This window comes from Rhinolophus sinicus, linkage group LG06 (genome assembly GCF_036562045.2).
Source record: "Rhinolophus sinicus isolate RSC01 linkage group LG06, ASM3656204v1, whole genome shotgun sequence".
NCBI classification, from domain to species: domain Eukaryota; kingdom Metazoa; phylum Chordata; class Mammalia; order Chiroptera; family Rhinolophidae; genus Rhinolophus; species Rhinolophus sinicus.
In genome coordinates, this window is record NC_133756.1 from 72120495 (window position 1) to 72142496 (window position 22002).

Consider the following 22002-nt stretch of genomic DNA (forward strand, 5'->3'; position numbering starts at 1 on the left):
TGCATGAGGGGGCGGGAAGTGGGCAGGGGAGGCGGTGGGGAGGCAAAACTGTTTGTTCCCACCAGCTTCTCGGGTAGTTAGAAAATGTAGCCCTGTGTTCAGGAGTGAGCACTTTATTTGGAGCTCTGCCACCTGACCACAGGACACACACAAGACCATAATAATACCCAGTTAGGTCCAGGGCACACTGATCTCGTCCCTGCCTGCTAGAGCGGGTGAGACCCTTGAATCACAAAAGAGATTCAAATTTTAAATAAATAAAACGATTGAGAAGTTCAATCTGTTTTTCCCATTTAAGTGAACTCCAGGTGTAGGCATGCAATTTGAGCTTGGCCAGGCAGGTAACCCATCCTGGCATTTTGAATTTCAATGAATCACAGGAGCACACAGAGTGGTTACAGTGAAGGGGCATATTTGGTGTCCCTGCTATGGGACCTTGACTGTGGTTACTGCTACTGAGACCGTGGAGCTCCCTTGGCCTCTGCCCATTTTCCAAGCCTGTTTACCTTGCCCAATATCCTAGGATACCGGAAGTGGGTTTCCACAGCTGACAGTCATGGGTCCTGATGGAATCATTAGCTGCTGGATCTTGCCATGTACTTCCATAGCTTTACAATAGCACTGGACACATAAAACTCTGGGAACAATAGTAAGTATGTAATATTTTTTTCTTTATAAGATGTAAACACTGCCAGATAATGTTCAACAATGTGTTAGCATTTCTGCCATTGATTCCTTGGCTTTTGTAACCCTCATTCTCAGGTTCTCCATCTTGTTCTGTGGCTGCTTTTTTCCTGTCTCCTTTGGCAACTACTTCTCTGCCTGACTTTAAAATGATGGAGTTCCTTAGGCTCAGCTCTGGACTCTCTTTGTATTCTCTTTTCTCTCCCCAGGAGATTTCTTCCATCTCCTATATTTTAAAAATAATCTGTAACAGGCAGGATATGTTAAACAAAACAAAACATCTCATTGTGCAAATTTAAACTCATCTTTCTAATTTACAACTTGAATTAGAGCTGATTAGTTGAGACTCCTTACTTCCAGATTAGGGATATTTAAATATTTTCCCTTTGAGGAGCCACCCTTCTCTTGATAGCTTAAGAACATAAGCAATCCAAAATGGTGCTATGGTGGGGTGAGTCCATTTTACACTGGAAAACCTGGAATCTCGTCATCCTCATCAGTGCTATTGCTTCTTGCTGCCATAACACATGCTACCCAGGAGGGCGGATGTCACTGCTAACACAGAGCCCAAGGAGATTTCCCCAGAGGGCATTCCCTTCCTCAGTTCCAGGTGTGGCCGGTGTGCTTCTTGTTTGTGAGTCTCAGATCTCAAGTTTTGCTTTTCCCCAGAGCCCCAGCCACTGGAGGGCTATGTCAGAGTCTGCAGAACTCACTCTGTGGAGATTGAGAATCACTGCTCTCGTCTCTGCTATGAATCTATCAGCTCAGGTCAGCCAGTGCCCTCCATCCTGTCCTTCAACACCAAGGTCTCAGGAAGCCCATTTCCCCCATAATGGGTTCTAACATCCTCCCAGAATCCAAGTGTAGCAATAAAGAATCCCCATTGCTTTCCCTAACACTGCGTCCTGATGAGATCCAAAAGCCACCCTCCACCATTTCAACAGAGAGAGAAGGTGACTTGCCCTCTGAAGGCAGACAAGATGATATTTCAAGCTCAACTCATTAGAGTGGTAACCGTCAGAAAAATTGTTTTTACCATGACCCACAGTAAAACACATATTTTATAAAAAGAAAGATTCAGGAAATGTTCCAGATTAAAAGTGATGAAAGAGACACACAACAGATGAATGCAACACATGATCTCAGATCTTTTTAGCTACAAAAGACATTACTGGAACAATTGTCAAAAATCTCAACATGGTCTGTAGATAAGATGATAGTAGATAATAGTACCATTTCAATGTTAATTGCCTGGCTTTGATAATTACACTGTGGTTATATAACATAATTACTATTTAAGATATAAATACAGATACAAGGGTAAAGGGGCATTATGTCTACAATGCCATAAAAACATTATATATATAAATATATAGAGAGAAGACAGAATGCAGAAAATGTTAACTTTTGGGGAATCTGGGTAAAGGATAAATGGTATCTGAGAGTTCTTTGACTTTTCCTGCATATTTTCTTTAAATCTGAAATTATGTCAAAATAAATATAATAAAAATAGATTTTACACCACAACTCAGTGAATGTATATATACATATGTGTCCACATGTTTATTTATTCAACTAACATTTAGCAAGTGTTCACCATATACCATTCTAGGCAATGGATAAACACAGTGACCAAAACAGACAAAAATGTCTTTCCAAGGAGCTTTTATACACACACACACACACACACACACACACACATATATATCCATCTATGCTAATGTATGCATGTGTGTGTTTATATTTACATATGCATACACAAAATGGGAGCAAAATTTTATTTAAATTATACTTACTACTAGTGGTACATCATGTTTTTAAAATTCTATCTCATTTAAAAAAATGAAGCCAATGAAGTAAAAAATATACTGATTTCATAAACCATTAAGGGATTATAATCATCGATTTACAAAATGTAGCACTAGATCAAAGAAAAGCAACAGCCCAAATCGCCTCAAATTTAAGTTTTCATCAACAGCATCTCACAAAACAAATTTGAGAATCCAACCTAAACCTATTTTCTGATCCCTATTTCTTAATTTCCAACTGCAAACTTGCCATAGCATCAGCCATTTCAGACTTTCTCAGTCCAAAATTAAACTCTTGATCTTTCCCTTAAGACTGTTCTTCCTTCCTCCACTGTTTCCCATTTCAGGAAATCGCACCTCAACCCACCCATTGCTCATCTTAGAAAGACTGGAGTCATCTTTAACACCTCCCTTTTCTTCACTCCCTACAATGATCAGTAACCAACCCCTGTTGAATTTCTATCCTAAATATAGTTCAAATTCATTTTTTTCTTTTTGTCTGACACTTTTAGTCTAAATTCACCAACATCTTTAACCTATATTATTGTAATAGTTTCCCACTTGGTCTTTCTATTTCCAATATTTTTCCACTTCAATCTTTCATATGATAGTCAAAGTGATCTTTTAAATCATAGGCAAGTATACCATAACTTTTCTGACATTCCTAGTACTTGTCGTAAAGACTAACACATTCTTAGCAGCTTATTAAGTAAGATTATGTTTGACCATGAAGGACAGAAAACCTAAAATAACAGTGGATTAACAAGCTAGAAATTTCTTCTCTATAACAATTAGAGAAGTAAGAGGTAGGCAGAGTAGGGCTGATTTGGTATAACATGATATCCAAGACCTGGACACTTTCGATTTTGTTCTGGTATTTTCAATATGCAGTTTTCACTCACGGTCAAAACGGCTGCCTAATCGCCACTCATCATTTCCATCTTCACGCTATCTAGAAGGAGGAAGTGAGAAAGACACTCTCTCCCTTAAGAGACCATTCTGCTCACTTTGCTTTGTCCTTAAGTTTATAACACAACCACATCTAGTTGCAGAGAAGGTAGGATATAGAGTCTTTTATCCAAGTAGACAATGTCCAGCTAAAAAGTGGATATTAATAATTGGGTATTCATAAGGAACATTTTGAAAATGAATGTTAGGGAACCACTACCAGCTTCTGCTAAGACAGCACTTAAGTCCTGTAAGAGTTGGCCTTCCCATTTCCTTCTCGCTCAGCATCTCCAACCACACTGGGCTTCTCTCTTCAGGGAGCAAACATTCCATCTCTGGATCTTAGTTGCTATCTTCCTGAAATGCTTTCATGCCTGTTTCCTTGGAAAGAACTTCTTTGACCTGAGACAAGGTGATAAATGCTCTCTCAACTGCTTAAACATTTCTTTTATAGCATTAATTCATTTATATGTTTATTTATGTAAGCTTTTGTTGAATATTGTTGTACTGTGTTTGAAATACTCCAGCATGAGTAGTGAAGCATGTGTGTATACATAGGTTAAACCTAACTTGTATCAATAATTTAGAGCTGGCCAACAAACTTATAAAGTAAGCAAGTTTAATCTATATCACATAATCTATACTATGTAAGGAATGATAGAAGCAATAAAATTTGGTACATTCAAAATACATGACTTTTTGGGAGGAAGATGGCTGACCCACTGCCCTTATATGAGTAAGTTGAAAAAAGGTAGTTAGTCCATTATTCTATTCTAATGGTACTTACTGTCCAGAGCCCACCTAGTACAAAGCAGGCATTCATTTGTTGAGTGAATAAGTAAATCAATTAACTTAGCATTCACTGTGGGGTTATCTAATGATTAGAATAAAACTAAAAACCCTATTTAGAGAGAAAAATCAATACTTTATTTTTTGCTGTATGTTTGAATTACTTTGCTGTAAAGTAGAAATAAGGGAAGCATTTATTTTGTTCACTTATTATTAATACCTTTATTAATATACAACTCATATAACATGAAATTCAGTGGATTTTAGTATATTCACAGAGTTGTGTAACCATCACCACAATATAATTTAGAACAATCTGATCATCCCCAAATGAATTCCCATACATGTTAGTAGTCACTCCCCATCCTCTTACTAATTTATTTCTGTTCCTATAGCTTTGCCCATTTCATGTAAATAACTGACTTCTTTCACTTAGCATAATGGTTTCAAAGTTTATTCACATTGTAGCATATATCAGTACTTCATTCTTTTTTTATTGCAAATATCATTCCATTGTTTGGAAATACCACAGTTTGTTTATCCATTTATCAGTTGAACATTTGGGTTGTTTTCATTTTTTTTCAGCATTATTATGAATAATGCTGTAAGAACATTTGTATACAAGTTCTTGTGTGGACATATGTTTTCATTTCTCTTGGGTATTGTATTAGTTTCCTATCATTGCTATAACAAATTACCTCACACTTAGCTGTTTCAAACAGCATAACATTATTATCTTATAATGTTGGTGGTCTGAAGTTCAAAATCAGTTTCACTGGGCTAAAATTAAGGTTTACTAGTTTTAAAATATTTTTAGTCAATTCCTTAGAATTTTCTATTTACAATATCATGTCATATACAAATAGAGATTGTTTTATGTCTTCTTTTCCAATCTGGAGGCCTTTTATTTCTTTTTCTTGCCTAATTGCTCTGGTTAGAATATTCACACCATATTGAATAGATATGGCAGAGTGGACATGTTTGTTACTGATCTTCGAGGAACAACATTGTCTTTCACCATTAAGTAAGAAGTCAGCTGTGGGTTTTTTTGTAGATACACTTTATCAGGTTAAGGAAGTTTCCTTTTATTCCTATATTGTTGATTGTATTTGTCAAATTCCTTTTCTGTATCTGTTGAGATAACTGTGTGGTTTTTGTTTTTTATTTGATTAATGTAGTGTATTACATTGATTACTTTTCAGATATTAAACCAACTTTAATTTTTTAGACATAGTTTCTTTTGGATCTTAGAACATATTATAATAGCTGATTTATAATATTTGTTTAATAAGTGCTATATCTGGGTCCCCTTAGGAAATTTTAATTTTGACTGCATTTTCCTTTTGTATGGGTCTTACTTCCCTGTTTCTCTGCATATCTATTACTTATTTTATACCAAATTGGGCATTTTAAATAATAAATTGTGACACCTCTGGATATTAGACTCAACTTCACTACCCAGAGTTTGTTGTTGCTATTTTATTGTTACTACTGTTCACTTGTTTAGTGACATTCCTTAACTAAATCTGCAAAGTCCCCTGTATTGTTAAGTCACTGAAGTCTTTGCTTGGTTAGCTTAGTGGTCAGCTAACAATTGGTCGGAGATTTCCCTACAAGCCTTGAACAAATAAGTCTTCCACCCTTTGCTGAGGGCCTCTCTGCTATGTTGGGGAATGCTTTCTTTACTGAGATAGTTTATAACTCTGTCTTAGCCTTCACTTCCTACTTGTACAGGGCCTAAAGTTCAGCCAGAGATGGAGCCTGAGGTCCTCTCAGATGTTTATGGGGAATGCACATGGCCCTATACATGTGTGTTGACTTTTATATCCCTAGGAATATGTCCCAGCTTTTCAAAGTTCCCTATGGACATCTCATTACCCAGATCTTCCTTTTTCACTTTGTGGCTAAGCTCTTATTTGTCTCAATTGATATTGCAGCCTCAGGTAGCTGTGATGCTAAACAATTGCCATAGGTTGTTTTCAACAAATACTCTGGGGATAGGGCTTTTTCTGGAAGAGCAAGCTTCAAGTCAAGTCAAATAATGACTGCAAATATGGCTTTTCCAGGGAGCTGCAAGTCAAGTCAAATAGTGACATTGATCTGGATATGGTAGTTTCTGAGAAGTTCAAAATCAAGTCTGTCACTTCTAGTGGCTGCAAGAATGCTGGTTTTCAAGGCTTTTAAGGAGCTACTGAGAGAATAATGGAGTAGGACAAGTTAATAGGTCACAAAGCCCTGTTCTTACTGAAGTTCAACAGTTTTTCTTAAATAAATGCTCCTCTAATCATTGCAAGCCTTTCATTACTTTCTAGAGTTCTAAAAATTTTGATTCTGATGATTTTTGCTATTGCCTTGTTACCTTATGGAGAAGCAGATTTGCATCAATCCTTACGCCACCATTTCAGAACTCCTATTCCTCCACAAAAATCTCATTGACTTATTCATATTTGCATTTCTTCACTAATTAAAAATAAAACTTAGAATCTAAACAAACAATTCAAACTTGGATAATTTTAAAATAGATTATAAGTCGCAGTGGTACATAATAAGCCTTAAGAAGGGATCAGTTTGACTATTTAGTATTTTGAATTTTAAAGCACTCTTCTTGTAAAGTAAGAATATTTACAATATAGAACTCAGATAAGAGCTCAGAGAACAAAGAGCACATAGACAAAAGGGGGAAAAAATCATGGTTGTATTTATACCAGTCCTGGTAATTACCCAATCTCTTCAATAGTAATAGACCATTCTCCCTATTTCTTGGCTCAATATTAAGTACAAAAATTTTATGTAATTGTCCTGATACACAGCTTCCAACTGAAAAGCATGTAACACATTCTATTGTTTATTCAGTTAATATGGAATATGTTACTTTAGTTTGTAAGTGAATTTACAAGTATTGTATTAATCACTATATAATTTATGTAAGTTCCTCTAATAATCAGGAAAACCAGAGACCCTGGGATCAAATTTTCTCCTCCCACACTGCATAAAATAAAATCTGAACTAATTGATTCAAATTCAAATACAAGAAGAAGCCTGTATTTCTTAGCAGTAGTTTATTATTAAACATTATATACATCGAATATTTGTGATAAACATAGTTAAATGTATTGATATAGATATATTTAAATTCATATAAGTTATTATCTATTCTTTCAGCAATAGGAGTAAAATGTGATTGTTAATGTTTTAGACAATGCTATAGGGTATAGAAGAACAATTTATAGAAAACTATAAACTCTTCAAAAAATTTGAGGATACATTTATGTTTTCACTTCTTATAGTATATATCTTGGATTGGTACTGATGCCATCTTTTTAAAATTTTTATGTTGATTCATCATGAAGAAAGAAAGCACCTGGTGATTGGACACTTTCTAAATTGTGTCTTTCCCCCAAACACTTGTTTTTGTTCAAAGCCTTTGAGATAAACCCGAACCTAGGAGTGAAGAAGAGAAGTCCAGTTGTCATGCTCTGAGCAGTTCAAGATAGACTGATTCTGCGGGAGTTGCATGGTATTCCATTCTGACCACAAACACCCCCTTCTTGAACCGAGTCAAGTGGAATTGAAAGGTGACTCGGGGACTGGCCTTGGGCAAGGGGCAGTTTATGGATGAACCACCTGCTAGCAACATGTCTTCCTTGCAGAGAGCTGAATCAGAGCAAACTAAAAGCAAATATTCTGACAGCTTTTGAAGAAGAATTTGCAAGTTGTTCCCTCCAATCTGGCACAAACCCAGATAACAGAACAAAATGTAAGTTTTGTGCTTTTTTTTTTTTTTCCAGTTGTGTCTGGGTATTTTTCTTTCTTTTAAAAAACTGACTCATAAGTTTCCACTGGGTTCCAATCAAGATGCCATGGATGGGCCAAATCATCCTGGCAGAGGGAAGACCTGACACTGTGTTCCTGAGACGTGTGCCAGGAAGTAGGGTTCTCACAGGAGGATGGAGGTAAGTGCAGAAGCTCCAGAAGCCTGCTGGCAGCAAAGATAAATGGCTGTATTTGGCCAGACTTGAGGCCGTGGGATGCTCACTGGTGAATATTGGCAGGTGTTTGGTTTGTTTCCTTGCTTCACCATGTAACTTGAATAAGCCATTTAACTACATTAATACCTCTTTTCTTGAAAACAAGAGATATTGTAACAAAGGGTGATGTACCTTTTCTGAAAAAATATATTCTTGCATAGATGAACACACATTTAGTAAATTAAAACATGTAATTTCACTGATATTACATTTTTGAGATTTCTTCTATTATTAAGCACCTCTTTCTCTCTCTCTCTCTCTCTCTCTCTCTCTCTCTCTCTCTCTCTCTCTCTCTCTCTCTCTCTCTGTCTCTCTCCCCATATATATAATTTGGAAACACCTGTAAGTTAGTGGGAGGTCAGAATGAGAACGGCTATCTATGAGTTCTAAAATGTATTGTTTCATTAAAAAAAAAAAAAAATCTGGGTGTTTGTGTTGGCAGTGTGGCTGATATTAATCTTTTGATTAATGACAACTTGTCAGCTCTAACAGCTACAACTACAGTTTGGATGGGAATACACAATTTCTTTTGGATCCGCAGGGTAGCCTACATCTGTACATGAGCACACGCAGTGTGTGCACACACAGTGGGAGGACTGGTCAATTGTCTTAAGGGAAAAAATGGCTCCACTGAGGAGAGGAAGTGATCATGGGGGAGAATTGGGGCCAGTGACTCTGGATCCATGGGATGCTGGATGCTGAAATGAGAGCCTAAGCCAGTTTTTCTAGAACAGTTGGTACACTGGGAAGTAATTGCATATATGAACAAGAAGAGCTGACTCTGAAACATTGAGGTGTAAAGCAGGCTTGACTGAATTTAGTGCTGAAGGTATGGAATTATTCTCTCTTAAATAACTATCGTGTCTGTATGGAAACCTGGACTTGTGTTGCTACAAAATACACAAGCAGCAAGGCAAGATGCAGCACTAAGCTTTAAGACCAACACTGGGTAATAATGATTAAAATAACAATGGTAAACTGATGAAATTGTATATTCTTCTATGCCTGATATTAGAAAATGACCAAGTCCTCCCTTTGGAATGAGTAAACCTCTAGGGTCATTGGACCACATGTCCACTATGTTGGGGATGAGGGGTCATCATAAAGGGGAAACTACTAGACTTTCTAATTGGAAGGTAGTTGGGGTTCTAGTGATTATTTGGAAATATTAAATACATGTAACCATAGTGTTACCTAAATTTTAAATCAGGAAATAAAAGAAAGGCATAGGTGAAGACACATTATATATGTAAAATAGCAATAAGCCTCATCACTGACTTCTTGTCATCAGGAGCAACGTAAACCAGAAGACAATGGAATGACATCTTTAAAAAGTTTAAAGAAAAATAAAATTGTTAACCCAGAAATGTATGTCTAATAAAAACATTCCTCAGAATCAAACCAAATAAGTGCCATTTTTCGATAGACAATGTTGAGAGAATTTGTTACTAGCTGACCTACACTACAATGAACGTTAACAAAAGTTCTTTAGACTAAAGTCAAGTGACATCAAATGGAAATTCTCGTTTCTTAATTTCCTTAAAAGATAATTGCTTCTTTAAAGCAAAAGTAACCAATAGTTAAGACAAAATAGGTTACTTAAGAAAAAAACTCAGTAAAAAGAAGGCTGGAAAGGAAAAAAAGAGAAACAAAGAACAGATGGGATAACTAGAAAAAATAGCAAGATGATAGACTTAAACCCAATCATATTAGTCATACCAATTAAATCCAGATTGAATTAAAAGGCAAGACTTAACTATATGCTGCTTGTGAGAGATATACTTTAAATATAAACACACAAGTTAAAAATAAAATGATGAAAATATTTCCCATGAAAACACTAATCGTAAGAAAACTGAAGTGGTTATATTAATATCATAGTAAATAGACTTCAGTACAAGAAGTATTACCAGAAGTAAAGAGAGATATTTCAGAATAATAAAAAGTCTAATTCATCAAAAAGAAGTAACAATCTTAAATATGCATACAACTGACAAAATATTTCATAATGCATGAAGGACAGAAACAAAGGGAGAAAGACAAATTCACTAATACAGTTGGTAACTTTAAAACTCTTCTCTTGATACTTGATAGAAAAGGTAGACAGAGCTTTGAATAACTTTATCTAGAAATTTAACCTAAATAGCTTTTTAGATCACCAGATGCAACAACTTTAGAATACATTCTTTGCAAGTGTGCATGGAAAATTCACTGAGATAAGTATATACAAGATAGATAGACTACAAAACAAATCTCAGTACAAATTAAAGGATTGAAACAGAGTATATTCTCTAGCCATAATGAAATTATACTAGAAATCAAAAGGAAAAATTCTTTAAAAATCCCCAAATAATTGAAAATTAACAATGTATTTTTAATAATCCTTATGTAAAGAAAAATCACATTTGATCCAAATAATGACCCAAAAGCAACTTATTAAAGTATGTATTATACAGCAAAGCAGTACTTATACATAAATTTATAGCTTTTTTATATTATAAAATGTTTGTATTATAAAATGTTTATAAAAGAAGACATTTAAAGTCAATGATCTAAACTTCTATCTTAGGAATTTAGAAAAAAAAGAAATAAAGTAAGTAGAAGGAAAAAAATAACAAAAAGCAAAACACAATAAAATAAAAACTAGACCATTAGTAAGAAAACATCAAGGAAACCTAAAGTTGGTCCTTTGAAAATCTCAATAAAATTGATAACCTCCTAGGTAGACTAATCAAGAAAAGAAAAGAGAGAAAGAGAGAAGATATAAAGTATCAATATCAGGACTTAGAGGGAAAATCACTCCAGATACTATAGGCATTAAAAAGATAAGATGATATTAAGAACAACTTTATGCTAACAAATTAATTAAATACACAAAAATCTTATAAGATATAACTTAGTAAAATTAACAAATAAAGATAGAAAAATCTGAATAGCACTGCCCCTCATAAAGAAATTGAACTTGTACTTAAAAACATTTCCACAAATAAAACTGCAGACTTAGATTGCTTAACTGGTAAATTTTTTCAAGTATTTAAGGAAGAAATAATATGAATCTTTCAAAAATCTCCTTCAGGTTAGAAAATGATAGAACACTTCCTAAGTCATTTTTTCAGACCATCATAACTCTGATACCAAATAAAACAAGTACATTACAATAAAATAAAATTATATACAAATGTCTCACGAACAGAATGTAAAAATCATTTACATAATATTAGCAAATTAAATCCAGCACTATACAAAATAGATAATATCCAGGAACATTGATGATTTTCAGATATTAATACTTTAACATTTGAAAACCACACAATCCAATTCACCATATATATATATATATATATATATATATATATATATATATATATATATCCATATATATTTGTACACACACATATATAAATCCAATGACAAACGATAAGAAAACAATCCAATAAAGACTAGGGCAAAACTTGAACATTTAACAAAAGATATATCAGTAACCAATAAGCTCTGATATATGCTCTGCATTGTCAGTCATCTGAAATGAGATTAAAACTACAATGTCTAGTACTTAACAGTCATCAGTTTAACGTTAAAAAGACAGAGAATACTAAACTTTCATGAGTATATGAAGCAACTGGAATTCTCGCACATGATAATGGGAGAGTAAATGTGTATAACCACTTGGGAGAACAGTTTAAAACTTCTTGTAAAGTTAAAAACAAAACAAAATACAAGTACCTTATCACCCAGATATTGTACTTTTAGTTATTTCATCAAGAAAAATGTAAATGTGTCTCAAAGAGACTGCATCACAGTTTGCTTACCTGTCCTTTTATTGAAATACTTAGGTTTTTCCAGTTCCTGGCTATTATATGTAAAGCTGCATGAACGTTCTTGGCAAATAACTAGAAACAATATGGAATGGGTCTAATAAATTATAGTTACATCTGGGCATTGCTTACATAAGTCCATGAAAAAGGACAAGGAAATTCTTTATATGATGATGTGAATTTATCTAGAAGACATTTTGTTAATTGAAGAGTATGTGGTCACATATGTGTATCTGTGTAAATAAAAATAGATTAATGTAAATGTAATATAGGCACAGGCCATATGTGGGAGAACAATAAGAAACTAACAGAAATTGTCTAGAGGGAGGGGGACAGTAATACTGAAAGACAAGGATGAGAAATATACTTACCTTTCATACACGGCAAAAGGACATGACACCTTTGTGCGGCATTTCATTTTTGTAGTATTCGCACAGATCTGGCCTAGAGAAGATGATCAAAGTATTGACTAAATAAATGACATTTAAGTTAGCAAGAGTAGCAAAAGTTTGTTTTTCTACATAGACATATATTTAAGTCTGTAATATAAATTACAGTAAAAAATTAGCATAAACAATTTCACTACAAGGATGTCATGGTTATCTATTACTGCATAACAAATTAGGCCAACACTTAGTGGTTTTAAACAATTTGTTCTGATTGTATGTCACAGTATTGCAGGTTAAGCATTCAGACTGGGCTTGACTGGGAATTCTTTCATATGGCTGGGATCACTTTGTGGTATTCAGCTGAAGTCTTGGCCAGCATGACTGGCAGAGCTGCAGGCTGACTCAGCTGGGATACAGAGAGGTGTTCCAATGAACAAAGGTGGAACCTTACAAAGCTTGTAACCTGACCTTGGGATTCATACAGTGTCACTTCCACTGTCTTTACAGGTCAGGGCTGTCACAGGCCAGTCCATATTCAAAAGGAAGGGAACTTAAGTCCATCTCTTGATAGGAGGAGTCAATGTATTTTTGGCCATCTTTAGCCAATCACAAACATTATAAATAAAAGGTACTATAAGAATTAAGAGGAGGGGGACTAATTCATCAGTGTAAGAATAGTGTCATGAAGTTGTCATTCAGTAAAATGTATTTTGTCACTTTAGAATACATTTATTTTTGTTTCTCAAGATCAGAGATGATATAATACACAAGTATTGTAAACCAGAGGAACACATGGGCTTTTCTTTCTTTTTTTTTTCAGTTTTATTGATTTCTTATGTTTTTAAATTAAAATTTATTGGGGTGACAATAGTTAGCAATAGTGGTTACCAGAGGGTAAGGGGGGAGCGGGGTGATAGATGAGGGTAAACATGGTTTTCTTAGATTCAAAATGACAGTTCGTAATTTGGCTCACTCAGAAATTTTTGCTGTTTTTTGTTTTCTTTCAGACGTCAGGTGCAGAATTCAGTTTAACATTCCTTGTTTCATAGTCCATAATTCACTATTGGTCCTCATTGGGGCACTCTCCTGTTATTCATTCATTTTCTTTTCAACTTACGCGTTTCTCTCATGTAGCTCTCCCTTACTTCAAAGATGACAATTCTAATGAGTAACTATTTGTTTACATATATATGAAATGGGCATTATTGTCTTACATGGATTTTTTATTGTGGTAAAATATATATAACACAAAGTTTACCGTTGTAAGTATACAATTCAGTGGCATTCATACATTCATAATGTTGTGTAACCATTATCAGTATATATTTCTAAAACTATCATGACCTCAAAAAGCAATTCTATAACTCCGAATTTCCTGTTTATACTGGATTCCAAGTGGTTTTTCCACTGCAATGGTTGCTTAGTTGGAGGGATCAATTCCTAGATTTTCCTACTCCACCATTTTGCATTTTTTAATCCAACCTACCCATTTTTCCCTCTTAATAGGAAAGTTTAACCCACTTACATTTAATTACTGATAAGAAAGGATTTATTCACTCAATAGCTAAATAGCTCAATAGCTGCCAATTAGCTATTTGTTCTGTATAGCAAACATGTTTTTTATTCTTCATTTTTTCATTGCTGCCTTTTGTTTCTATTTAGTTGATTTTTGTAGTGTACCATTTTGATTCTCTTTTTTACTTTTCTGTATATTTAAAAAAAAATTTTAGTGATTACATTGGGGATTACAATTACTATCTTAAACTTAACAGCAATAATATCAATTCGAATAATATCATCTGAGTTTCAATAGTATACAAACACTCTTTCTTCACATCTCCATCCTTCCTCCTTTATATTGCTATTGTCACAGATACATCTTTACCCATTGGTGCCCTTTAAAATAGATTCATAATTACTGATTTATGCATTTGAATTTTATTTTTTACATTTTTATTACATTTATTGGGGTGACATTTATTACTGTGTTTCCCCAAAAATAGGACCAAGCCGGACAATCAGCTCTAATGCATCTTTTGGAGCAAAAATTAACATAAGACCAAGTCTTATTTTACTATAAGACCAGGTCTAATATAATGTAATGTAATATAATATAATATAATATAATATAATATAATATAATATAATATAATACCAGGTCTTATATTAATTTTTGCTCCAAAAGATGCATTAGAGTTGATTGTCTGGTTAGGTTTTATTTTCGGGGAAACACGGTAGTAAATTATATAGGTTTCAAGTGTACAATTCTATCGTCATCTATATATTACATTGTGTGCTCACCACCCAGAGACAGTTCTCCTTCCATCACCATATATTTGACCCCCTTCACCCTCCCTCCCTCCTTACCCTCTGGTAACCACTAAACTGTTGTCTGTGTCTATGAGTTTTTGTTTCTTTGTCTTGTTTCTTTGTTGCTTTCAGTTTTATATTCCACATATGAGTGAAATCACATGGTTCTCGACTTTTTCTCTCTTGTTATTTTGCTTAGCATGATAATCTCAAGATCCATCCATGTTGTCGCAAATGACAGTATTTCACCTCTTCTTATGGCCAAGTAATATTGCATCATATATATATATCACATCTTCTTTATCTAATCATCTATCAAAGGACACTTTGGTTGTTTGCATGTCTTGGCCACCGTAAATAATGCTGCAATGAACATAGGGGTACATATATCTTTACTGATAAATGCTTTCAGATTTTTTTGGTGGATAACCAGAAGAGGGATTGCTGGATCGTATGGTAATTCTATTCTTAATTTTTTTGAGGAAACTCCATACTGTTTTTCATAGTGGCTGTACCAATTTACATTTCCACCAACAGTGTATGAAGGTTCTTTTTTCCCCATAACCTCTCCAATACTTGTCTTACTGATAATAGCCATTCTAACAGGTGTGAGGTGATATTTCACTGTGGTTTTGATTTGTATTTCCCTAATAGCTAGTGAAGTTGAGCATTTTTTCGTATATCTGTTGGCTATTTGTATGTCTTCTTGGGAGAAGTGTCTGTTCATGTCTTCTGCCCATTTTTAAATTAGATAGCTTGTTTTTTTGTTGTTGAGTTGTATGAGTTTTTTACATATTTTGGATATTAGCCCCTTATCGGAGGTGTTGTTTGCAGATATCTTCCATTCGTATGATTGCCTCTTTTTTTTTTTTTTTTTTTTTTTAATTGTTTCTTTTGCTATGCAGAAGCTTTTCAGTTTGATATAGTCCCATTTATTTATTTTTGCTTTTACTTCTCTTGCCTTGAGGTCAAATTCATAAAACCCTCTCTGAACCCAAGGTCCATGAGTTTAGTACCTATGTTTTCTTCTATGCAATTTACTGTTTCAGGTCTTATATTTACATCTTTGATCCATATTTTAGTTGATTTTGGTACATGATTTCATTCTTTTGCATGTGGCTTTTCAATTTTCCCAGCAATATTTATTCAAGAGGCTTTCTTTTCTCCATTGTATGTTTTTGACTCCTTTGTCAAACATTATCTGTTCATATATATCTGAATTCATTTCTGGGTTCTCAGTTTTATTCCATTGGTCTGTGTGTCTGTTTGTCCACCAATACCGTGCTGTTATGATTATTGTTGCTTTGTTGTATAAATTGAAGTCAGAGAATGTGATACCTATGGCCATGTTCTATTTCCCAGGACTGCTTTAACTATTTGGGGTCTTTTGTGCTTTCATACAAATCTGATGATTTTTTGCTCTATATCTTGAAAAAATGTCATTGTGATTTTGATGGGGATTGCATTGAATCTGTATATTACTTGAGTTTTATGGCCATTTTAACTATGTTGATTCTTCTAATCCATGAACAAGGAATATCTTTCCATTTCTTTGTATCTTCTTCAATTTATTTTAATAATGTCTTGTAGTTTTCAGGGTATAGGTCCTTCACATCCTTTGTTAAGTTTATTCCCAGGTATTTTATTCTTTTTGTTGCAATTGCTAAAGGAATTTTTTTCATTTCTTTTTCTGGAGTTTAATTGTTAGTATACAAGAATGCAATGGACTTTTGCACATTGATTTTGTGTCCTGCTACTTTACTGTATTTGTATTTTGCTTCTAATAGTTTTTAGTGGAGTTTTTAGGGTTTTCTATATAAAGAATCATGTTACCTACAAAAAGTGACAATTTGACTTCATTCCCAATTTGGATGACATATAATCTTTTTACTGTATTGCTGTATTCAATTTGCTAGTATTTTGTTTAAGATATTTACATCTATATTCATCAGAGATGTTGGTCTGTAGTTTTCTTTTTGTGTGTGTTATTTTTACCAGGTTTTGGTATCAGGGTACTGTTGGCCTCATAAAATGTGTTAGGACTTATTGCCACTTCTTCAATTTTTTGAAAGAGTTTGAGAAGGACAGGTTTTAAGTCATCTTTGAATGTTTGGTAGAATTCACTAGTGAAGGTATTTGGTCCTGGTATTTTCTTTTGGGGAGGTTTTGGATGATTGTTTCAATTTCCATACTGTTTATCATTTTAATTAGATTTTCCAGTTCTTTGTGATTCAGTCTAGGAAGTTTATATATTTCTAAGAACTTGTCCATTTCTTTTAGGTTATTGAATTTTGTGGCATACAGTCCTTCATAGTATGAGCCTTTGTACTTCTGTGATATCTGTCATAAGTTCTCCTATTTCGTTTCTGATTTTGCTTTTTTGAGTCTTTTTTCTTTTTTCCTTAGTGAGTCTAGCCAGGGGTTTGTCAATTTTATTTATCTTTTCAAAGAACCAACTCTTTGTTGCATTAATTTTTTTCTATTGTCTGTTTGTTCTCTGTTTCATTTAGTTCTGCTCTAATTTTTATTATTTCCTTCCTTCTGCTAAGTTTGGGTTTCATGTGCTCTTTTTCTAGTTTTTTAAGATTGAAGGTTAGGCTATTTATTTAGGATTTTTGTTTATTGAGATAGGCCTGTAATTTCCCTCTTATTACTGCTTGTACAGTATCCCAATAATGTTGATATGTTCCATTTTCATTTTTACTTGTTTCTATGTATCTTTTGATATCTCCATTTGTTTCTTCTTTGACCCTACTAAAGCCGTCCTTTAGTAGCATGCTGTTTAATCTCCACATATTTGTGTGTTTTCCCACTTTATTTTTGCAGTTGATCTCCAATTTCAAAGCATTGTGGTTGGAGAATATGCTTGGTATGATTTCAATCTTCTTAAATTTGTTGAGGCTAGTTTTGTGTCCCAACATATGGTCTATCCTTGAGAATGTTCCATGTGCACTAGAAAAGAATGTATAGTCTGGTATTCTGGAATGAAAGGCTCTGTAAATGTCAGTTATCACCATTTGGACTAATGTGTCATTTAAGGCTGATATTTCCTTATTGATTTTCTGTTTGGATGATCTATCCATAGCTTTCAATGGGATATTAGGTCCCCTACTGTAATTGCGTTTTTCCAGTTTCTTCCTTTTCTACTTTAATAGAAGTGAGTAGTTGCTTTATATATTTTAGTTCTCCCTGATTGGGAGCATATATATTGATATATGTTTTCTTGTTGTGTTGTCCCCTTTATCATTATGAAATGTCCATCTTTGTTTCTTGTTACCTTTTTTATCCTGAAGTCTATTTTGTCAGATATAAGTATGATTACACCTGCTTTTCTCTGGATGCCATTTGCTTGGAGCATCATTTTCACTTTGAGTCTATATTTATCCTTGCAGCCGAGATGTGTCTCTTGGAGGCAGCATATGGTTGGATTTTACTTTTTTATCGTATCTGCTACGCTGTGCCTTTTTATTGGTGAGTTCAGTCCACTTACATTTAGGATGATTATTGGTATATGAGAATTTCCTATAGCTATTTTATCTTTGGTGTTCTGGTAACGCAGTGTCTCCATTGTTTCTCTGCTTTTGTGTTTCTGTCTATTATTTTAGTTTGGTGGCATTCTATAATTTTTCATCTGTTTTCCTTTTTTTTAATGTATGTGTCTCAGTTCTGTACTTTTTTTTTGGAGTGGTTACCATTAAGTTTATATAAAAGTTTCATATACACAGTAGTCCTTTTTATTCAGCATGTATCTTACTTCCATTCCCTTTTGCAAATTCAGACATTTACCCCCTCTTCTTTTATGTTTTTGTTGTCATAAATTATCCTTATTTATGCTGTGAGTTCATTTCCAAGTTGCAGTAGCAAATTGTTTTCTTCTTCTCTTTTCCTTTTTTATTTTTTTATCTCCTTTACTCTTTATGTTATATTTCTTATTCTGAGTAGGGGTTGTTATTTCCTGATTCTGTCTGTCTTTTAGTCATCTTACTCATAGTTTTGTATTCTTTTGTCTTTTTGTTTCAGGTAAAATAACCCCCTTCAGTATTTCTTGTAATGCAGACCTTGTGGAAAATTCCCTCAGCTTCTGTATATCTGGAAATGTCTTTATTCCTCCTTCATATCTAAAGGATAATTTTTCTGGATATATTATTCTTGGCCAGTGATTTCTCTCTTTCAACATTTGATTGCACTCCCTCCTAGCTTGTAGAGTTTCTGCTGAAAAATGTGATGATAATCTAATGGGCTTTCCTTTGTGGGTTACTGTCTTCTTTTTCCTGGCTGCCTTGAGAATTCTTTCTTTGTCATTAATTTTTGACTGCTTCAATAAGGCTTGGATAAGACTTATAAGGATTGAGATAATTAGGTGTTCTGTTTACTTCTTAGATTTGAAGTTCTTTCCATAGGTTTGGGAACTTTGACTATTTGTTTGAATAGGCTCTCTGTCCCTTTCTTCCTCTGGTATACCCATTATTCTTGTATTGCTCTTTCTGATGAAGTCAGATAGTTCTTACAGATTTCTTTCATTTCTTTTAACTCTCAAGTCTCTCTCTTCTTTCATTTACATTATTTCCAGATTTCTATCTTTGATTTCACTAATTCTTTCTTCCATCTCATCAGCTCTATTTCCTAAGCTCGCTGTTTGATTCTTCATTTTTTATTAAGTTCTTCAGCTCCAGAATTTCCATTTTTTTAAAAAAAAATCAATCTCTTTGGTAAAGTATCCATTTTGTTCTTTGATTTAATTTCTGAGTTCATTAAACTGCCTTTCTTGCATCTCATTGAGTTTTTTCAGAAGTGAAATTTTGAATTCTCTGTCATTTAAGTCATATATTTCCATGTCTTTAAGTTTGGTTTCTGGAGAGCTGACTCTTTCTGAGCTATCTTGTTACCTAATTATTCCTGGTAATTGATGGATTATTTCTCTTCCTAGGTTTCTACAGGAATGAATTCTGCAGCAGATTGACACTAAGAGGTCTTTCTTTTGTTTTCCCGTAGGTAGCACTGGAGCATTTTTATCTTCTTTTGCTGTGTTCCAGCTTCTCATGATAGAAGATTCCCTGGGGAGGTCAGCATCTCCTCTGTGACCAGGTTTCCTCAGTCTCAGGGCACTATGCCTGTAGGAGAATATGGTGGGTGATGGGGTTCCGAGTCCCTGAAATCCCAGTGGTGACCCTGCAGCCAGATGCAGAGCTATGCTGCCTAGTGGCCCTGGGTGCACCCACTGGAATCAGCCACAAAAGGTGAGGATGGGGTGGGCTGAGAGAGGATGCTGGTAAGTCTGTGGCTTTGTTCTCCTCCAAATAATGGCAACTGCCAGACAAAGTTGCCTTGCCCCTATATCTCCACCTTTGTCACTGAGAATAACCGTAGTGTGCGTCTGCCACTCAGGAACTCTCTGTCTAGTTCTCAAGACTGTAGATATTCTACTCTTTAACCCAACACCGCTTCAATTTTTTCTAGGGCCTGCTGTTAGCTCTGGGAGGGTACAGGGTGCTGAGCTCTGGGAAGGTAGGGGGAGGCAGCCAGGCTCTTTGGCTTTGTTTTCTGCCTGGCAGTGAGGTCTGCTAGACCACAGTTTTAGAACTTCTGTATTCAGTCTTTGCCCTGAGATCTATGTCCCAATCATTGGGTTCAGCCATTTCATATATTGATCACTCAAGCAGGAATGCTTGGGGCCACATAGAGTGTACCTGTAGCCTGAATCCTCTCTCAGGACTGCAGTGAGCTCCCGGCTGCATCCATGGCAGCGAGCTCCAGGCTGCATCCAGGGCAGTGAGCTCCCAGCTGCATCCAGGGCAGTGAACTCCAGGCTGCATCCATGGCAGCGAGCTCCCGGCTGCATCCATGGCAGCGAGCTCCCAGCTGCATCCATGGCAGTGAGCTCCCGGCTGCATCCAGGGTAGTGAGCTCCTGGCTGCATCCATGGCAGCGAGCTCCAGGCTGCATCCATGGCAGCGAGCTCCAGGCTGCATCCATGGCAGCGAGCTCCAGGCTGCATCCATGGCAGCGAGCTCCCGGCTGCATCCATGGCAGTGAGCTCCCGGCTGCATCCATGGCAGTGAACTCCCGGCTGCATCCAGGGCAGTGAGCTCCAGGCTGCATCCAGGGCAGTGAGCTCCCGGCTGCATCCATGCACCCATCTCTGTTCTTCCATCAATTACACAGGTTTCCTTAAATCATGACATTTTACACTTTAAATCATGGAAAATTGCTAATATTAAATCATTTTTTGACCTACAAAAATAACAGTTTTATGTGGTCCCGTCTAATAGTATGTCTTATTATCTAATGGAGCAAATTTCCTAAGTCTCTTCTCTTTGCTCTTTTTTTTAAGTTGATTTGTATGTTTATACACATTTATTCTGCCATATAAATTCAATATTTTTTAATAAATTTCTTTCTAGAATTCAATTGGTATTATGATTGAGTTTCATTGAATTTTAGATCAATGTAGGGAAATCGATATTTTTATAATGTCAAGACAGCTCATTTAAGAGCATGGAATGTCATCATTTATCCAAAAAAATTTTATATTCTTTATTAAAGCTTTAAATTTTTCTACATAGAAATCATGTACCTTCTTGATTTAATTAATTTGTAAATCTTTTGTTATTTTGAAAAATATTTTACATTTTATTTTGTGACAGCCTTACTGGAATGGAGAAATACTATTGATTTTTCTAGATTGATCTTCTATCCAGATACCTTGCTGAACTCTCTTTATACTTCTATTCATCCTCTATTAGAAGTTTGTTGATTCTATTTGTTTTTTCTAGATAGATGGTTATATTATACAGAAACAATGATAGTTTTATCTCTTTCTTTCCAATGTTTAAAATTATTTTTTTCTTTCCCTATAACATTAACCAATAATATGTTGAAATACTGGTGATAATAGGGAATCCTTATTTATTCTTAGTCTTAAGGAGAAATTTTAGTTTCTCAATACTTGTAACCTTTAACATTTAGAATTCTCTTTGTACATCTTACTCCCCTCAGGATGACCTCAGAACATTTAACCAGCTACCTCGCCCACACACTTTGTCCTTATGCTTTACAAATCACATACAGTTAATGTCTCAGCTAGAAGTAGGTTGGAGTATAATTACTTTTTACATTGTGTATCTCCCTGATATAGCAGTTTAGCAGTTTCTTACAAAACTAAACATACTCTTAACATACAGTTTGCCATCACACAGTGTTTTTCACTCCAAAGGAATTGAAAACTTATGCC

The 22002-nt window shown here is 34.8% G+C and overlaps 1 pseudogene; it reads right to left on the reverse strand.

Moving 5' to 3' along the window:
• Positions 1 to 20922, reverse strand: part of LOC109434129 (large ribosomal subunit protein uL4) — a 53327-nt pseudogene extending 32405 nt beyond the window's left edge.
• Between the last annotated feature and the right edge of the window lie 1080 nt (positions 20923 to 22002).